General features: G+C 34.7%; 2 long non-coding RNA genes across 5 annotated transcripts; both read right to left on the bottom strand.

The window, feature by feature from the left end:
* Nucleotides 1-1,653: 1,653 nt before the first annotated feature.
* LOC147493893 (uncharacterized) lies at nt 1,654-6,202 on the bottom strand. Of its 4 annotated transcripts, none has more exons than XR_015199828.1 (5): nt 3,895-6,202; nt 3,484-3,775; nt 3,206-3,408; nt 2,986-3,065; nt 1,654-1,876 (listed from the first exon to the last, which is right to left on the bottom strand). It is a non-coding gene; the product is annotated as an uncharacterized LOC147493893 (long non-coding RNA). The 4 variants fall into 4 exon arrangements; XR_015199826.1 differs by having other exon boundaries at nt 3,206-3,775; nt 3,895-3,978; nt 5,970-6,202; XR_015199827.1 differs by having other exon boundaries at nt 3,206-3,775; nt 3,895-3,966; nt 5,970-6,202.
* Nucleotides 6,203-11,059: 4,857 nt separating this feature from the next.
* Nucleotides 11,060-13,758, bottom strand: LOC147493892 (uncharacterized). Its single transcript, XR_015200317.1, has 2 exons — nt 13,687-13,758; nt 11,060-11,275 (listed from the first exon to the last, which is right to left on the bottom strand). It is a non-coding gene; the product is annotated as an uncharacterized LOC147493892 (long non-coding RNA).
* Between the last annotated feature and the right edge of the window lie 3,892 nt (nt 13,759-17,650).

The following is a 17,650-nucleotide window of genomic DNA, read 5'->3' as shown; positions in this document are numbered from 1 at the left end:
GAGGGTTAACCAGTTTTTGGTATGACACCAGCTCATCACGACCCTGATTCCCCACCTCCTTACTTTGAAAACACTAGTGTCTTTGATACTCAAATGGATCCAAATGTGCGAGACATGGGTTTAACACTATTTAGGGTATGCACAAATTGTATAATTATCAGAAAAACAAGGAGGAGATGAGTATTCAGTGACATAAGGAGTTGATGGAACATATTCTTATGCTCCAGAATAACAAAGCTGAAACATCAGTTCAAAAGAGAGGTCGTCCAAAATCGAAATAGAGTCTTTTATCTAGGCTTATGTATTCCAGTATTTATTCAAAAATAATATGATCACTCATGTACTTGATTGTCTATTATGGTTTTATCACTCTTATTTGTAGGCAGAGACAAATCTTGTATTCCGTTCAACAATGAAACTATTGATTTAAGCTATTATTATTATTATTATTATTATTCATTGTTTAATTTTTATTTTTATTTTTCAATCATGTCATTTGTACATATGACTCATTATTCCACTCTATCACTTTTTCTCCGCCTTTTCAGAGACGTGAAACTCTATGAAATGAGCACATGACAAATATTTAGTCGTTATAGTAATTTTAATCCTCATGAATTATTACTCTTATTTATTTTGTTAAGGATATAAATTCTACAGATTTTAGCTGATGTAATTTTGTACGCATTGAAGGTAATATCCCTCCGTCTCTAATCATTTAAACTATAGTAAGCTTTCAATTATTTTATTTAGTCATTGAGGACAATGCCTAATTTAGTTAGGGGTGAGAATTAAAATTTTGCAATATTTTAATAACAATATTTGGAAAGTTTATATGTGAATTATGGTGATTCGAGGTGAAAACTATTTTTTTATCGTTTAAACTGACTAATGAAATTGGAAATTATAAGTCATAGTCAGGATTAGTAAGTCTTTTAGACTAAGTTTCTATTACTAGAAATAGATCTCAATGATAAAAGTCTTAGTCTAGAGTAAGTTCATATAATACACCACTAGAGGAATTTCAAATGAAAAAGCAACTTAAACTTCTACCAAACTAGAGAATTAATACAAAGACTTGACCTGTGAGACTTGAGCCTTTACGTAAATCTGAGTCCAAGTTGACTCAACCATTTTTCTTTGCTTAAATTCGTTGTATAGTTTCATTTATTCTTGATTTGGTCAATCACGAAGTGGCATCAATTGGGGAGATAGCCATTAGGTCTTGTAGTCTATTCAAAGCGGAATATCATACTGATAAGTCAACACTACAAGAAAAAAGGATTTATGTCACTGTTAAAAACTAGTGACAAAAAGTCTTTTGTCATTTTTTTCCAAAAACGTAACAGAGTGGGGGTCATTTATTTTTGTCCCAAAACCGTCACAAATGGTTCCTCTAGAGAAGCCTATCCACCAACAAAAAATGGTGACAAATATTGGAAAACCGTCACCATAAAACATAGATTTTGTGACTGTTTTGGCAAAACAATAGTTAATTGAATTCATAAGTGTCACAAAAGGAGACACTTTTCATGACAGTTGTCTTAAAAGCATGATAAATGATTTAATTTTCTTTAAAAAAAATTAGAACCATAAGATTCCACAATGAACTCAAATTGTACTAGTGCACTTCAACTCTGAACAAACACAAACTACTGAATAACCCACTTTATTTCAAAATAGCATTCATAAACACTAATTCCAAATCATTCTAATCCAATAAAAGGATACATCTGAATTCAAAAGAAAAATAATCCCAATCTCGCCAAAGTCACATGTATGTCAGCCAGCTAGTGGTTCATCTTGAGGATAATGGCTTGAATCTAAGTAAGTGGCATGGCCTAATGCGCGAGCAACTACTGATCTTCACAATCAGCTTGGAAAAAGAAACAAAAGAAAATTATTAGAAATCAAATCAACGTATTATTTGTTTTTAGAATTTTACTTTTATGTGGTATGTAGTCAAGCAACTAAGACCTGTTACTAATTGAATTCCCCGAAAGAACCACTAGGTAAATGTCATAAATCAATAGAATCCTTTCAACAAAAATCTAATCTAGACTCAACTACCAAGTGTCATTGGATTGATACGTTTGCCAAACAGAAATCAAGTGGCTGCTACATAGCTAACTAGGTGAAGCGACACTATGGAACCTTTCTATTAACCAAGTGATATCCTTATTATATATACTGAAGACACTTCTTGGTATTAAAAATAAAGGTTAGCTATATTAAATGCAAAACAAGGTGGCCATATGAGTATTGGTTAAGCCACACTACTTAATTCTATCAAAGTTGTAAAGCTAGTAGTCGTTAAAAAGTTATTAATTACAAACTGGATACCCTACTAAGAACACTAGAACTCCCTGAACATGTATATACTACTTAACAAAATTGGAGTGCACATCCCGGCTTTCCAATCACTTGCATTTTTCAACATCCGCTATCATAAATTGCAGTCATTCCCTCAACACTACACCAGAAAAGGTGTTTACCAACAACCATATACAGAAAACAAGAACACCCAACTACCTCTAATAACTTCATATCAGGAACCTCGCTCAACTTTTTTGTTTCAACACTCTATAGCTTAACACTCAAAAAACTCAACACCCAGTCACAAGAACACTTTGTTTTAAATATCTAGACCATGAAAACCACCTTCATATATTGTATTAAACTACAAAGAGATCAAGATCACGAAAGCCCACTTCTACTTCATATTGATTTAACCTTTAAGCAGATCTAATTCAAGAACAACCACTCATGCATGACCAAACAAAGTAAAGGCAATATAAGAGATAGTTCCTTCCTTACCAGTGAGATGTGCATATTAAAGTGCAAGAAGCTCTTGAAAACAAATACAAATAAACGCAAACAAGAACCTAACAATTGGATATGAAAAAAAAATCCAATCCAACTTGGTTTTCGTATTTACTGTACATTTAGATTTCAAATTATCGTGGTCAGTTGAGGTTAACAAACCTGATGAATAGCATGGATGCAGAGTAATTCTTGGCAGAGTTTAGAGCTTTCAACATTATTTTTAAACAAACCCAACGAATCTACAAACCCCATGATTTACAAATTAGGTTTCTAAAAATTAGTAGAAGGTAAGAAGATTGAAGATACGGAAAAAAAAATACCCTTCTGCTGGAGATAAAGAGTGATAGAAGTGTGCAAGACGAAGGAAAAAAAAAGATACCATGATAAGATGCTACAGAGAAGTAGAGGTGTGTAGCCAGGGTTGCGAATGCTCCGTATGGGCATGGATAGTGGTATAGAATTGTTGGTACTGCTCTCTTCATTGGAATAACCTTCCACTATTTTTCTTTGTAATAACAGTAATAGCATATCCTCCATATATGATCAACCAAGTCCTTCAAACATCTCTTTTTGAGTAAACTTCTAAGGAATGCCCTCATTTTAACAATCAACCAATGACAAAATATAACCTAGCAAAACAGAAAACCAAAAGTTTACCTTGAAATTCAACCGAGTCAGTCCCTAGGGAACTCCAAGTAGGCATATACAATTTCCAGGAGCTATCAAGTTGGGTTTCATAACATCAGCTTCATCAAGGAAACTATCTTGTGGGTCTGGTCCTCATAGCATATGCTCGCAATAGCCACAAAATGTAACAGTTACGTATTGTTCTCATATACTAGAAAAAGGCAAAAATAATAAGAAGAAAACAGCTATAAGGATAGTATGTACCGGACTGCGCATAATCACAAGTAGCAAAAAGCCAACAGTGAAGTTCCAACATATGAACCTCACATGCATCAAACAATTAGACATTTATTAGTTACATAAATGAAAGTAATAACTTCAAAAAAAAAAAAAAAAAAAAAAAAAAAAACTAATAGGAAGAATAAGAAAAAAATAACTAACTAGGGGTTTACGCGTCCCCTGGCTGACTACTAACCGCTCCAAGTATCTCGTCATCTCTACCCACGTTGCCATCTGCACTAGAAACTTAAATACACAAAAGCCCTTGATTTGTTTACAACAAAGCAAGTCATAGCATATAACCAATAAAAATATTTGGCAGCTAAAGAGTTATTTATTACTACTAGACTTGTCATGTAAAATTAAGATTCCAAAACACTAACCACAAGAAAATTTTCAAGGCGTGACAACACACCCAAAAAGTTCTAGGTCATGGTAATGCAACCACAACCACATAAAAGTTTAAAGCCATATTTGTGTCTTAAGTTTCCAAAGTAAAGCACAAAAACCAAAAAGTAGAGCAATCCAAAATAGATCTAAAACCTACAAACTTGGATCATATGAGAAAAAATGAAAAAAGTAAATTAATTTATAAATAACAACACATGAGATAGTTAAAATGCATCTAAAGAATAGGTTTTCAAACACAAAATAAATAAACTTTCACCTCTCACATACAATTAAACATCAAATTAGTAAAGAAAATTAATAAATATGGTATGGAATCTCATAGTAAAAAGTTGCACCATTACTATCGCTCATTCACAATAACATCTTCAGTTAGATAATAAGAGATACCCAGTTAGATAATTTTCACTTATTGATGATGATGGATGGATGAGATAACCACTTAACTCTAATTGGGCAAATGAATATTTTAGCCTTATCCACCTTTCACCTCAACGTTAATGGTAGAATTGGTAGTACACTACACTTGTCACTAGGACCAAGGCTTTTGTGTGGATGATTACGCACATAGTTAGAATATAACCTTCCACCACCATCAATCACTATTCCTTCAGTACTATACAAGTGTTTGATTATAATTTAATAAATAAGACTGTAAAAGTTCTTGATTAAACTCACTAAAAATAGTAACATTGCTTTAAGATGATACGAGGTGTGGTGTATACCACCATGGAGATTGAAATTGAAACCTGAGACTATACTTTAAACTTTGATATCTATTCTACCTCGATCACTACCAGATAATGATAAAATGATATTTTCAAAGAGAAGTCTATGACTGATGGTTGGAAGTATTCAATCCTGTGCAAAATAGGTAAAGAAGATAAATGCACAACCACTTTACAGCTATAAATAAAAAAGGACATAAGTCATCCTCAACAAATCAGAGAAAATAAATAATATATGCAGACCTGATGGATAGAAAGAAAGAAATAAAACACTGAAAACGAGTCATCTAAGGTGATGTAATTCGTCAAATCTAATTAAGAGAGGCAATGATATATCTTTCAATAAACTGAGGTACTTAATTTCCCCTAGTCCAATTCCACCCATATCAGCCACGTCTTATTAAGTTACCACTTCGCACTCAAATAAAATGAAATGGAACTGACTATATTAAGCACCTCTCTCTCTTTCTCAATGTATGAAATGAATATTTAATGGAATCACTCACTAAAAGAAGTTATATATTGCAGTTGTTCCTCTAAGCAAAATGCCCAGTATGCACAACTCCCACTAACATTCTTTTGCACTTTTATCTTATCATTTGCAAAAGTCCCAAGCTAAGTGACCATGACTCTTATACCATTGACCAATTCCATAACATACTCTGTTCACGTGTGAGAAACCACCACATCATCAACAACTTTCATTCAAATGAAACATGTAGAACTTAATAAGGTAACAACTTGTCACCATGTGTACAAGGTACACCAGTTAATTAACCATTTTATTCTACAAAACGTCAATAGGAACTAAGGCCAACACAATCTCATCCAAATCACTTATTTACAAATGTACTTTTTGTACATTATCAATTCCAAAGAATAGATTCCAATAGTCCAATACCAATGATACTTAGATAAGTCCAAAAGAAAATAGTACCAACGAATTCTTGCAATTAATTAAATAGCTAAATTAATAAATCAATAAACCAGGTATTACATAGGGTCTGCTTGTGTCACTACGATTAACACAGTAGTCAAGAACAATTATTAATAAATAATTAGCTCGAAATAGTAACATGGATTTGTATCCAATTGGCTAACCTGGTTATGGAATCTGGAGATAACAACCATAAAGTCCAAAGCTTTGAAGCTTTACCTCTAACCAAATTCTCACCTATCGGCATGCCCTAAAGCAAAGAAGAGAGAGCGAGAGTAGCATTGAGTGCGAAAGAATGAGATCTGAATCGAAGAGCTTTAATTGATCGTCAGCTTCGAAATTAATGGACCAGATGAGAGTCATGAGTTATGAGAGCAATGACTGAATGGCTATGAACGATAAGATGAGTTTATTTACAGATAGTGGGTTTTAGTGTAGTTTCAAAAGAAACTAATTATCTTCATGGGCTATGGGCTTAGAAGTTAGAACAGTGACGAAAAATAATACCACTAGTGACTGTTTCGGCCTAATAGTAACAACAAATAGCCCGGGTTAGGTTCTGTGTGCTTGGCCAAAAAATGAAAATGCCATTTGTCACAGTTGTCAGGGTGCACGTGACAAAAGGGCTTCTACAACAGTCATAAAAACCATTTTCTGCCATTTGTGACCGTTTCGAATAGAATCGATTAATCAAATAATATTTTAAAAACAAATCACAAAAAACCCTTTTTTCCCTTAGTGCAAAAAGTAGTGAACCAATCGAAAAAATTTATCCTACCTAGTAGGATTATCATGTTAACCACTTTTGTGCCTTATATATTAAGCCTTTTATTCTTAAACCAATCATCTTAAACCAAACTCCAGATAAGGAGTATACCCCATATTATTAGCCTTTCCCATATTTCTGAGGATTTCTAAAAAACTAAAGAGAAAGCTAGAACGAAGGAGATTTTGAAGGAAATTTTACCAAAGTCAAATGAAGAAAATCATTCCTTTTGCTTAAAGAAAAATAAAGAAAAAAGAAAAAGAAAGAAAAGAAATATAAATAATTGAGTAGAAGTAGTGATAGAGTTCAAGTGTTGTAGTTTACAAGTGAAGAAATTTTCAAAGAAGGTCAAAAGCAAAATGGTCTTTAGTATATTCTCTGAAATATTTGAATCCCTTTTACCTTTTCTTGTTAACCTGTCCTAATCCCCGTCTTAATACCCAGACTTATCACTAAAGTATAATATGAAGTGTAGAATAGGTGAGAGGATGCTAAAGTGAAGGACCTGACACTTCAAATGTGATTGACATTCTTTCCATGAGACTTTATTTATATATTTGCAAATTTCCGTCTTTCTGACTAAATATGTGGGATGTTCTACTTTTTACTCATTTCCCTGCATATGGAGGTAAATAGAAAACTTATCTGAGAGAGATTTTCTTGTGAGTGTATGAAATTGTAAGATTTGAAGTCAAAATACTAATCCAATCCAAAGGTGAGGTAGAAATTTAATCAACCACGTAAAAGGATAAGTTTAGTTTACTTCAATTTTGAATTCATCGTTGCTTAAATAGAAAGGAATCAACATGGTTAAAAATGAATAAGCTCTAGTTAGGATGATTAGTCAGTCTTTTCTATCTTTATTAATAGAATCTTAACCTAATATTTTATGATCATGGGTGTGATAAATAGTAACCTTTTGATTTAGACATTTTAACTAAAAAAATTGTTTTCTCTAGATTTCACCATAGTTCATATGTAAAATTGATTTTGTGGGTATATCAATTGAAAACCCTCACGAGGCTATAACTCGTCTTTTAAGGGTAACTTAAAGGTTTAAGGCCTTGTTGCATATGGTAAATGCAAATCACATGCTACTTAAAAAATTCTAAGTGAGTTAGTTTATTATTTAATTAGTATTGTGAGCTTTGAACACTTCTAAGATACTAGCAAAATGCTAGTTGGAGGCTGTGATAAGTGCTCAAAAGTAATGATTTATATCCCCAATTATGTATATGTTAGTCTCCATTTTATATTTAAATATTCTAATATGATGTAATTTTAGTTTTTGCAGGTCAAAGAACTTAAATGTGAAATATGGAGAGAAAAGAAGTCAAAGAAGTCAAAAAGGAGCACTGGGAATTATAGCTAAAGGCCTATGGCAAAAACGTCATATTTGTCTCCATAAGTGCCAAGCCTAATGGGACTCTAAAAGAGGATAATAAACGAGTTTGAAGAGTCTTAAATATGATCTCAAAGCCTTAATTTCAACTTCATAGGAAGAGGAGATCAACATGGAAAAGAATTCATAGTTTCACAAGAATTAGGAAACTTAAAGCTATCAGAATCTGCAGCTTGGGAAATAGCCTACAAGCCAAAGTGGGCCACTTCCAACTTTTGGCCAATTGAATTCAACTTTTTTAGGATTGCTTCTAGAAATATTCCAAAGAGTTTTACACCAAATAAAAATAGGATTCGAATCTCTATCCAAACGACCATGTAAGCCAATATATAAGGCACAAAAACCTTAGTTTACATAATCTAGGAAATTTAGTTTTTGCATCTTAGATCTAAAATTAAGAGAGAAGAAAGTTCAGGCCTTTTTCACCATTAGATCAATAAAGACTATTCCTTTTCATATTGTGTTCATATCATAGTATGAAGAGCTAATCTCTCTTCTTTTGGGAGGGGAGATGAAACCTTTTTCTTATGTTTTAGTTTATTTTTTTCTTCTATCATATTCTAGTATAAATCCCCGATTGAGTTTCTTCTTATTCATTTATTGATCTAACACTCCTTGTGGAGGTTAGGAGGTCTTAGGGTAATTCATGATTGTGTAGAGCCAAATACCACAAACCCTAGATTCTTTTCTTCTAGTTTTTAGTGTTCTAGTGTGATGATTTGATTCTTTATGGCACCTCAATTAGTTGTATGGTTAATGAGTTCTTGGATTGCCATTGGGGACTTTTAATATTGTTGCTACAAGCACGAGAGAAGAAAGGAGGTCGACATCCGAACCAGAGAGCCAGGAATGAGTTCGTTGACTTCATTAATAACAACTCACTTCTTGACACCACCACCCCTAGGTCTCAGGTACTCTTGGTGTAATAGGCGGATAGGGAATAAGAGGATTCTGGCAAAGCTAGACAGAGCTTTGGTTAATAACAGCTGGCTTTTAGATAATCAAAATTGGAAATGCAAAATTCTGCAAAGGAAGTTTTCTAATCATTCGTCGGTCATCGGATGGTGCAACAAAAATCTTAGACCTTCGAATGTTCCTTTCATATTCAGGAACATAGGGCTGGAACATACCTAGTTCATGGACGTGGTGAGAAAGAGTTGGAATGAGCCTATTGTTGATGGCCCTATTTGACTAGTGATGCACAAACTTAAGAGACTTAAGATCGCTCTGAAGGCATGGCACAAGATAACTTATTGGGGTACCAAAGACAAACTCAAGCAAGCAAATCTATCACTCAAAGAGATTCAGAAACAGCAAGAATAGGAGCCTTTGGATTTTCAGATGCATCTTCGGGAACTTGAAACGGAGAAACTGATTGATCATTTAATGAAAACTGAAGCCAACATTTGGAAACAAAGATCATGCATCAAAGAGGAGATTGAGGGAGACATAAATTCTGCCTATTTCCAAGCTAATAAAGCAAAAATTTGCCAAGCCAAAGTATTCATCGAGGAATTAAGAACAACTGAGGGCACCATTATGCAAGACCAAAATTCCATCAAGGACTTCCTAGTTCAATCTTATGAAGAAAAGTTTAATGCAAGACCGGTAGAGCACAATCAAAAGCTTATGGACCATATCCCACATCTGGTCACAGACACCCAAAATGAATATCTTACTGCAATCCCTGATTGGACGGAGATCACGACAACAGAGCATGGATCCCAACAGCTCTCTGGGGCCTGACGAATTCTAGGGCATGTTCTTTCACAAATGTTGGAGCATTGTTAGAATTGATGTGTGTCGTGCCATCTACTCATTCTTCTCAAATCATATCATCCCTCAAGGCATGAACTCAAATTTTTTAGTTTTGATTCCCAAGTGAAAAAATGCTGTGGAAATTGGTCAGTTTAGGCCTCTTTGCCTTAGTAACTTCATTTTCAAGATTGTTACAAAAATTCTTGCTAACCGGCTAACTTCCATTGCCACGAGAATTATTTGTTGTGAGCAACATGGTTTCTTGAACGGAAGAACAGGTAGCACTGCCATTAACATGGCATCAGAACTCATCAATGACATGCATATCAAAAGAAGGGGCGGAAATGCAGTCATCAAACTGGATATCTCTCAAGCATTTGATTCACTTAGCTGGGAATTCCTTTTTGTGGCTCTCCACAAATTCGAATTCAGCGTAAAATTCAGCGACATGATAAAGAATGTTCTCAACAGCGCAAAAATCTCTATAATGATAAACGGAGGACCTTGTGGTTTCTTTGGCACAGGGAGAGGACTCCGACAAGGAGATCCCCTGTCTCCTGTTCTTTTTGCTCTTGCCGAGGACACGCTTAGCAGATCCATAATAAGGCTACAATTCTTAGGTAGAATCACCCTATGGCTTTTGTGGGGAAATGTTTGTCACCTTCTCACCCCTTTTTTGCGGATGATATCATTTTATTTGCAAATGGAAGCTTGAAAGGCCTAGCGCACTTGAGGAACACATTGGATTCTTACCAAAGGGCGGCTGGTCAGCTTATTAACAAAGGTAAAAGCAAGTTGCTTCTCGGTAACATGACTGCTACCAAGAGAAGAAAGGTGGAAGCCTTTACTACTAAAAAAAAGGCTTGTTGTGTCGGTTTTTAAGGGACACAACAAGTCTGATGTGTCGGGTTTTTTTTATTTACAAAGCGACACAAGTAGTGGTGACACAACAAGTTTATATCAAATTGACACAATAGATATAGTACTTGTGTCGGTTTTTAAATATAAACTGGCACAACAGGTATACTACTTGTGTCGGTATTAGCCTTGCACAACTGTAAATTTGCTCTGGGGAAAACACAAACCGACACAAGAAATAGAGTTGTTGTGTCGTTTATTCTTTAAACCGCACAAAATTGGATCCCTTCTTGTGTCGGTTTTAGTGGATCACCTGTTGAAAAAAAAATGGAGAACAACAATTGACCTGTATAAAATCATTGCCATCCACATCAATATAACACAACTAACAATCTCAAAAACAATTTCATTTCATTAATAAATAATTTCATTATCCAACTTGCCATCCACATCAATATAACATAACTAACAATCTCAAAAACAATTTCATTTCATTAATAAATAATTTCATTATCCAACGTCAGTTTACAAACAACCAACTGACCGAAATACAACTTCAAATGTTTACAAAACCTGCAAAATAAAATCTATTCAACCTAGCCTAACACCATGCGAGAAAATGATTTCACGTCTAGTATATCCATGCATCCATTCAGCCATCATAGCCCCGTTCTATTAAGTTCAATCTACAAAAAAGAAAAAAAAAACAAACAAAAGAACTATTTAGATTCAATATATCGTAAAGCTACAAAATCCAGTATAGTACATCAAGAAGAACTAGTTAATTGGTAACAATAAAACTACGAAACCAATAACGATTAGAAGACTCCTCAAGATTAGACATCAATTCTTAGCAACCCAAGTTTACGACCAACCAATAAGGATTAGAAAACTCCTCATGATAACAATTCATCCATGAGAATATTACCAAGGCTGAACTAGACTATAAGAACTCTTCCCTTCGTGCCTACAAAGATAAGGATACAAAAAGCTTCTATGTCGTGATACACTAGTAGATAAATCCTTAGACATAAAATACTAAAGTCGATGAACTCATAAAAAAATGTTCGTGAACTAAATTAATAAGGCCTATTAAGTTGCTAATATATATATTCAAGGTAACAAAATTAAATTCAAGAACTAGAAACTTGTAAAAATGATGTAGACAATAAATACTTTTCCACAATTTTTTAAAAAAGCTTCTATGTCGGATACAATGTTTGGGAAGCAAAACAATCAAAAACACCTTAGAAAAAAAAACAAGAAATGTAGAATTATTAGACCTAGAATCAACTCATGATAATGAATCAACAAACTTAAACTACAATTAAAACACAACAAATGCAAATAAGTCTCAAACACACGCAATTCTTGAACATTGAAATTGATAACTTAGGACGATAGAAGAACGAAGGTTCATACACTAGACCAGACAACAATAAATAGAATATGGTATATGCCCCAAGCACTGATAACATTTAAAGGTTCACATTGCGAGACAAGAAGCAAAACCAATGGACTTCGTTGAATGTCATGCATCCAAAATAAACCATGTAGCTTTTGCATGTTTAGAAAATAGTAAGTAATTGTCATACCCTAAATTTCATAATGACTGATTACCAAAGACACGTGGCATCTACAGTCATTATGAAACTCGGGACGTGATCGGACTAACTAAGCAAAACTAAAACTAAACAAAGACAGAAAAATCTTACAAATATTTCGGCAGAGTCTCCTCTGTATTTTCAACATTTCATAAACTTAAATCATGTAATAACCTGAAAATCATAACAATATAGATATCTCATTGTTTAACCCAGTTACTTAACCGTCTCGACGAATGCCAGAACAGTTAAATAACCCTTACGCCTCAAGACAATTTAATTCCTTCCATTAGAAGGCATTAGTTTCTCTAGCGCGTCTAAAATGTACTAAAAACATTGTATAATTTACATCATGACTGTTAGTTCCTCTATACAGTGTGAGGCGTCCTTTTATCAAAGTAATCCAACAAATAAAATAGATTTACCTTGTCCAAAAATCTTTATATGGTAATCCACCCCTACAGGAAGGTTAATATACTTACCATCCTATAAAGCATATTTTAAACAAGTGAAACTTGTTAACATATCCAAATTCATTATGCTATTATACACAAATATCCCCAGCCACAACCACGATAGTCACTTCTACACACGGCTGTGACTGACACATATATCCATGTGTCTCCCTATATAACCCAATCCACTCTCAGTAACAGGCATCCATCGTTGTCAGGATATCGACTAGGACCACAGAACGCCGAGAAGACAGGATCTATACGTTGGCGCACTATATATCAAATCTTAAATATTACAACAGCCACTCTTGGGCTAAGAGCAACACTTGGGCCAAAAATATATAAGCACACCTCAGGCAATACAACGTAACCAAGGAATTTCCTAACCCTACACACCTTAGTGATCAAGCAAAGAATTTTACTACTCACTACACCTCAAAAGATTCACCCGAGGAATTTTCATACAATAGAATCAGTCATTACATGACTTTCATATCAAAGGAGTTGTGGCGGACTAGGGATTAACACACAAACATACAATTAGGAATATTTCCTAAACTATGTTCATACACATAAAAAGAGAACCTTGGCGCTAGTAGCTATCCCATGCTTAACAATCCAAACAATATCATGTAGTTAAAATTGTAATCTGCAAGCTTTTTAACCCATAGCTATAAACAACTTTTCCCAGAATCCAAAGGTTCTAACATGAAATACTTCAAGCAAATAAAGCCTTGCCGATGCTCGACCATAGAAACACCAAGGAAAACCAAAGTATCTTAACATCAATAACATAAAAATTTATAGTTCTCATATATGTATTATTCAAGATACTTCAAAACAAATAAAAATCAGGCATATAAACACTTCAAGCAATACATTGACTTTCACACGGGGTTACCATCGAAAATCCAAGCTTACTCACGAGCAACTTAATATATTTTCATCTCATAGATCCAAATAAACTAAGTCAAACAATTAACAAATAGAAAAAAAAAAAATCAATTGTTAATCCATTAAAATTTATAGACTACTCACCTTAAATTGAGAAGCAAAACCAATTCCTACAAGTGAATTTGAATTCTCACACTTCGCTTCGTCGTCAACAACCCTTTTTTTTTAGTAATGTCGGTTTTTAGCACCCCTTTGTTAGTAATACTTAAGGTGTTGTTAACCCGTTTCTACTTTCAACCACCCTTACCTTATCCACCATATACTAATATACTCAGTGTTTCGTTAAGACGCTATCATAACTAATATCATAACTAATTAAGCTTGTATGCTCCCCACATTCACTAAGCGCACTATTCCACCAATTGTGATAATTGGGTCCAATCTTTGCGTACATAATATTAATGAATTCACATTGACAAAACGAGTCCAATAAAAATCTAATATAATAATAGAAATCCTCATAAGTATTACCATCCTATCTCGATAATTCTACACACTTTTTGTCTACTTCCAATTATACCCATTAAAAAACTAGACTAACTATTGTGTAAATTAAAACCTATATGAAATTATTTTCCCCTAGTCGCCCCTCTGAGCCTTTCTTTAGCCTTTTCATAAACCATAAATCCTTTACCATTTTACAAAAACAAAACAAAATAAAAATCAGCCTACCTATTTTTGAATGAGTCTGAGAATAGAGATGAAATGAAGAAAAGAAAAGAGAAATACCTGTGGAAAACCAAGAATTTTTTAGTTGCTTCAATAAGAAAAGAAAAGAAAGTTTCCATCCATAGAAAAGAAAAAAATAAATAAATAAAATAAAAAGTTAGAACTCCAAAAACAGAATCAAAGGAGTCAAAAGCCAAAGAAAAAGAAAAAAATGGCTAAGGATGGAAACAAAGTGTAGAACCAAAGTAAGAACAAGGTTTTCTCTACTTACATAATATGAAGACTCTATTATCTCAGACTTGTCCTTTTGAATATCCATTTCCTTCCTTCTTAAACCATCACCTAATCCCCGCAACACCTAATAAAGACCTCTAGCTCAATTAGGAATAGGTTAGTGTGATAGTAAGTAGCAGATGTGTTTGAACGACTTTAGCTTTCTTGTACGTCATTGAGATTGTAAGGTAAAGTGTGCCCACTGCGCACTAGAGTGAGCAAAACTTGAGTGGAAAAATCAGAGTGTTTTTGTCTTGACATATTTGTGAGGACCTACTTAAGGACGCTATTCCAAAGTTTCAGAAATAGACATATTATTGCATTTCATAGCATAGTTCATTATATATATGTTTTTCCATAGATAATTGATTATTATGCACGTATTAGCTTAGGTTTCCAATTGATTATTCTGTATTCATTGCTAGTGAGATGTATAGATATCTGAGAATAAATAAGGAAACAGTAATTTTATTTCTTAGTCATTATAGTATAGATGAACTTTGTGAGTATCTTATCTTAGGTTTCCACTTTTTGTTCACTATAATGTTTCATAACTGTAAATTAAATAGTCTAGGAACTGACCACGGAATTTTATACATTTGATTTAGGAAGGCTTCAAAGCTTTAATCAGGAGGGACCCTACAGACTATGGCTAGCTCTTAATAGTATAAACAGTAAAGGTTTATGCACTCAAGTTGTGCACTCGGATTCTTCGCAGAAAAATTCAATACACAACACAACAATAAAGGTATAACCTTTCACAATCTCAAAAATCAATTCGACAATGTAATCAATGGCTAAAGACATTATCACCTCAAAATAAACTCCACAAATTCGAAAAAACAATTCCATGATAAAATACAAAGTGATTTCTTCAAATAGAAACCAACTCACCTATGAAATTCTTGAACTTGAAGCACTAGAACGAGAGAGGGAGGGTGCCAAGCCTAGAAAAATGCATGCCCAATTCAGAGAGGGATTAATTGATCGACGAACGCGAGAGAGAGTGGAGGAGGTGGGTGTGAGAAAGGAGACCGTCTGTTTTTGAAGTGGGTTTCAATTTCGCGACCCTGAGATTTCAAGTTTGGGTTTTTGGGTTTCTTGTTTTTTTTTTTGAAATTAGGTTTTTGGATCGCGAAATTAAGTTAGATCTTAATTTGGGAAGCACAAAATTTTGATGTGTCGGTCTGATTAAGATAGAAAACACTACACTCAAATTTTTCACCCAAGCCACACAACAGCTTGCGTTGTAGTGTCAGTTTTAGTATAACTGACACAATTGCAAAACTTGTAGTGCCGGTTTTCGATGAAGTGACACAACAAACCTGATCCTAATACAAATGAACCTCAACCCGACACAAAAAGTTGATGTGTTGGTTTCCCACATACCCAACACACCAAAAATCGACACAACAACCCCTTTTTTTTAGTAGTGCTTGTTTGATATGAAAGAATGACACCTTCCTAAAAACTATTTGGGTGTTCCTCTCTTCAAGGATAGAGTCTCTCCTGCCAACAACCAAAATTTGGTGGACAAGATAAAAAGAGATCAAGTGGATGGGCTGGAAGGCTACTCTCTTTCCAGGTCGAGTTGTCTTAACACAATCTATTTTGAATAGCATCCCCGTCTACAACATGGGAATCTATAAGTGGCCTCGAAAAAGCATCAAAGAAGAAGAAGAAGCCATCAGAAATTTCATATGGTCAGGTATGTAATCCCATAGTAAGGAAGTCCATTACTCTCAAATGGGCAAAAGTCTGCAAACCAAAGACAGAAGGAGGGCTAGGCATCAGGTCTCTCAAGGAGTTGAATCTGTCACTGCTCATGAAACTAGCCTGGGAACTTCTAACCATGGATAACTCTTGCTCTAGGTACATGGAACAGAAGTATAAAATGAAAAATGGCAAATGGCTTGCCTACTATAAATGTTCTTCTATCTGGGCTGGGATTAAGTGGGCTTTGGAATCCATGAGAAACCACCTCTCTTGGCCCATTGGAAATGGCACTTCAGTTGACATGTGGCGAGATGCTTAGGCTGGGCCTAGTTTGGTTTTAGATTTGCTTCCACACATCAACTGGAGAAATCTCAAATCTAGAGTCAAGGACTTGATTATGAATAGCGAGTCGAACTTCCCTACTGAAACTCTCCATTTCTTTGACATGTTGAGCATGCAACTTCTCTCTCTACCACCACCTTACGCTGAGCTTGCTGATTGCCAAATTTGGATGCCTGACAAGGAAGGCAAGTTCACTGTTCTCTCGGCTTATGACACCATCAGGGAAAAGGGGAATGTTGTCTGGTGGCATCACATCATATGGAACAATTTTATCCACCCCAAAACTGCTGGATTTGCTTGGAAGATTTTACATCAAATCATACCAACAGACGACAAAGTCACAAGCAAAGGTATTCAATTAGCCTCTCACTGTAACGGATGCAAGGAAGATGAAGAAAGTTTTGATCATTTATTCTGGAACTGTCAAAACTCTCAGGCTCTTTGGGAATGGATTAAAAACTTATTCCAGTTGAATGCACTTTTAGTTAGTGGAAACATCGACATGAAATAAATTCTAAAAGTGGAGAATCAAGTAAGCCTACTGATCAAAGAATTATGGACAGCAGTAGTACTGAGTATGATGGTAGCAATATGGAAGATGAGAAACTCGTAGAGGTAGAAGGACTCAAACTTCAATCATCGCTATATTAGAAAGTTGGTCTGGCAAGGAATCCATACGAAGGATAGATTGTCCAAGAGCTTCATGTTCAATTCTGTCAATGAATTAGCAATTCTGCACTTACTAGAGATTGAATGCAAGCCCAAACCGATAAAAGAAATTCAACAAGTCAACTGGTACCTACCAGAGGCAGGAGTAGTCAAGAGCAATTATGATGGTAGCTCTTTCGGTAATCCTGGTCATGGGGGAGTGGGTCTAACCTTCATAGACCATCATTGTGACCTGCTCGGCGTACTTGCCTAAGGACTGGGGATAGTTATTAACTATGATGCGGAGTGTTATGTATTAATTTTGGCAGTGGAATGTGCGGCAGCAAGAAACTGGACAAGGGTTTGGCTTGAAATAGATTCACAGTCAGTTGCACTTGTC

The sequence above is a fragment of the Coptis chinensis genome, chromosome 6 (genome assembly GCF_015680905.1).
Source record: "Coptis chinensis isolate HL-2020 chromosome 6, ASM1568090v1, whole genome shotgun sequence".
Taxonomy (NCBI): Eukaryota; Viridiplantae; Streptophyta; class Magnoliopsida; order Ranunculales; family Ranunculaceae; genus Coptis; species Coptis chinensis.
The sequence above is the reverse complement of the archived record's forward strand: the minus strand, read 5'-3'. Positions and strand labels throughout refer to the sequence as shown.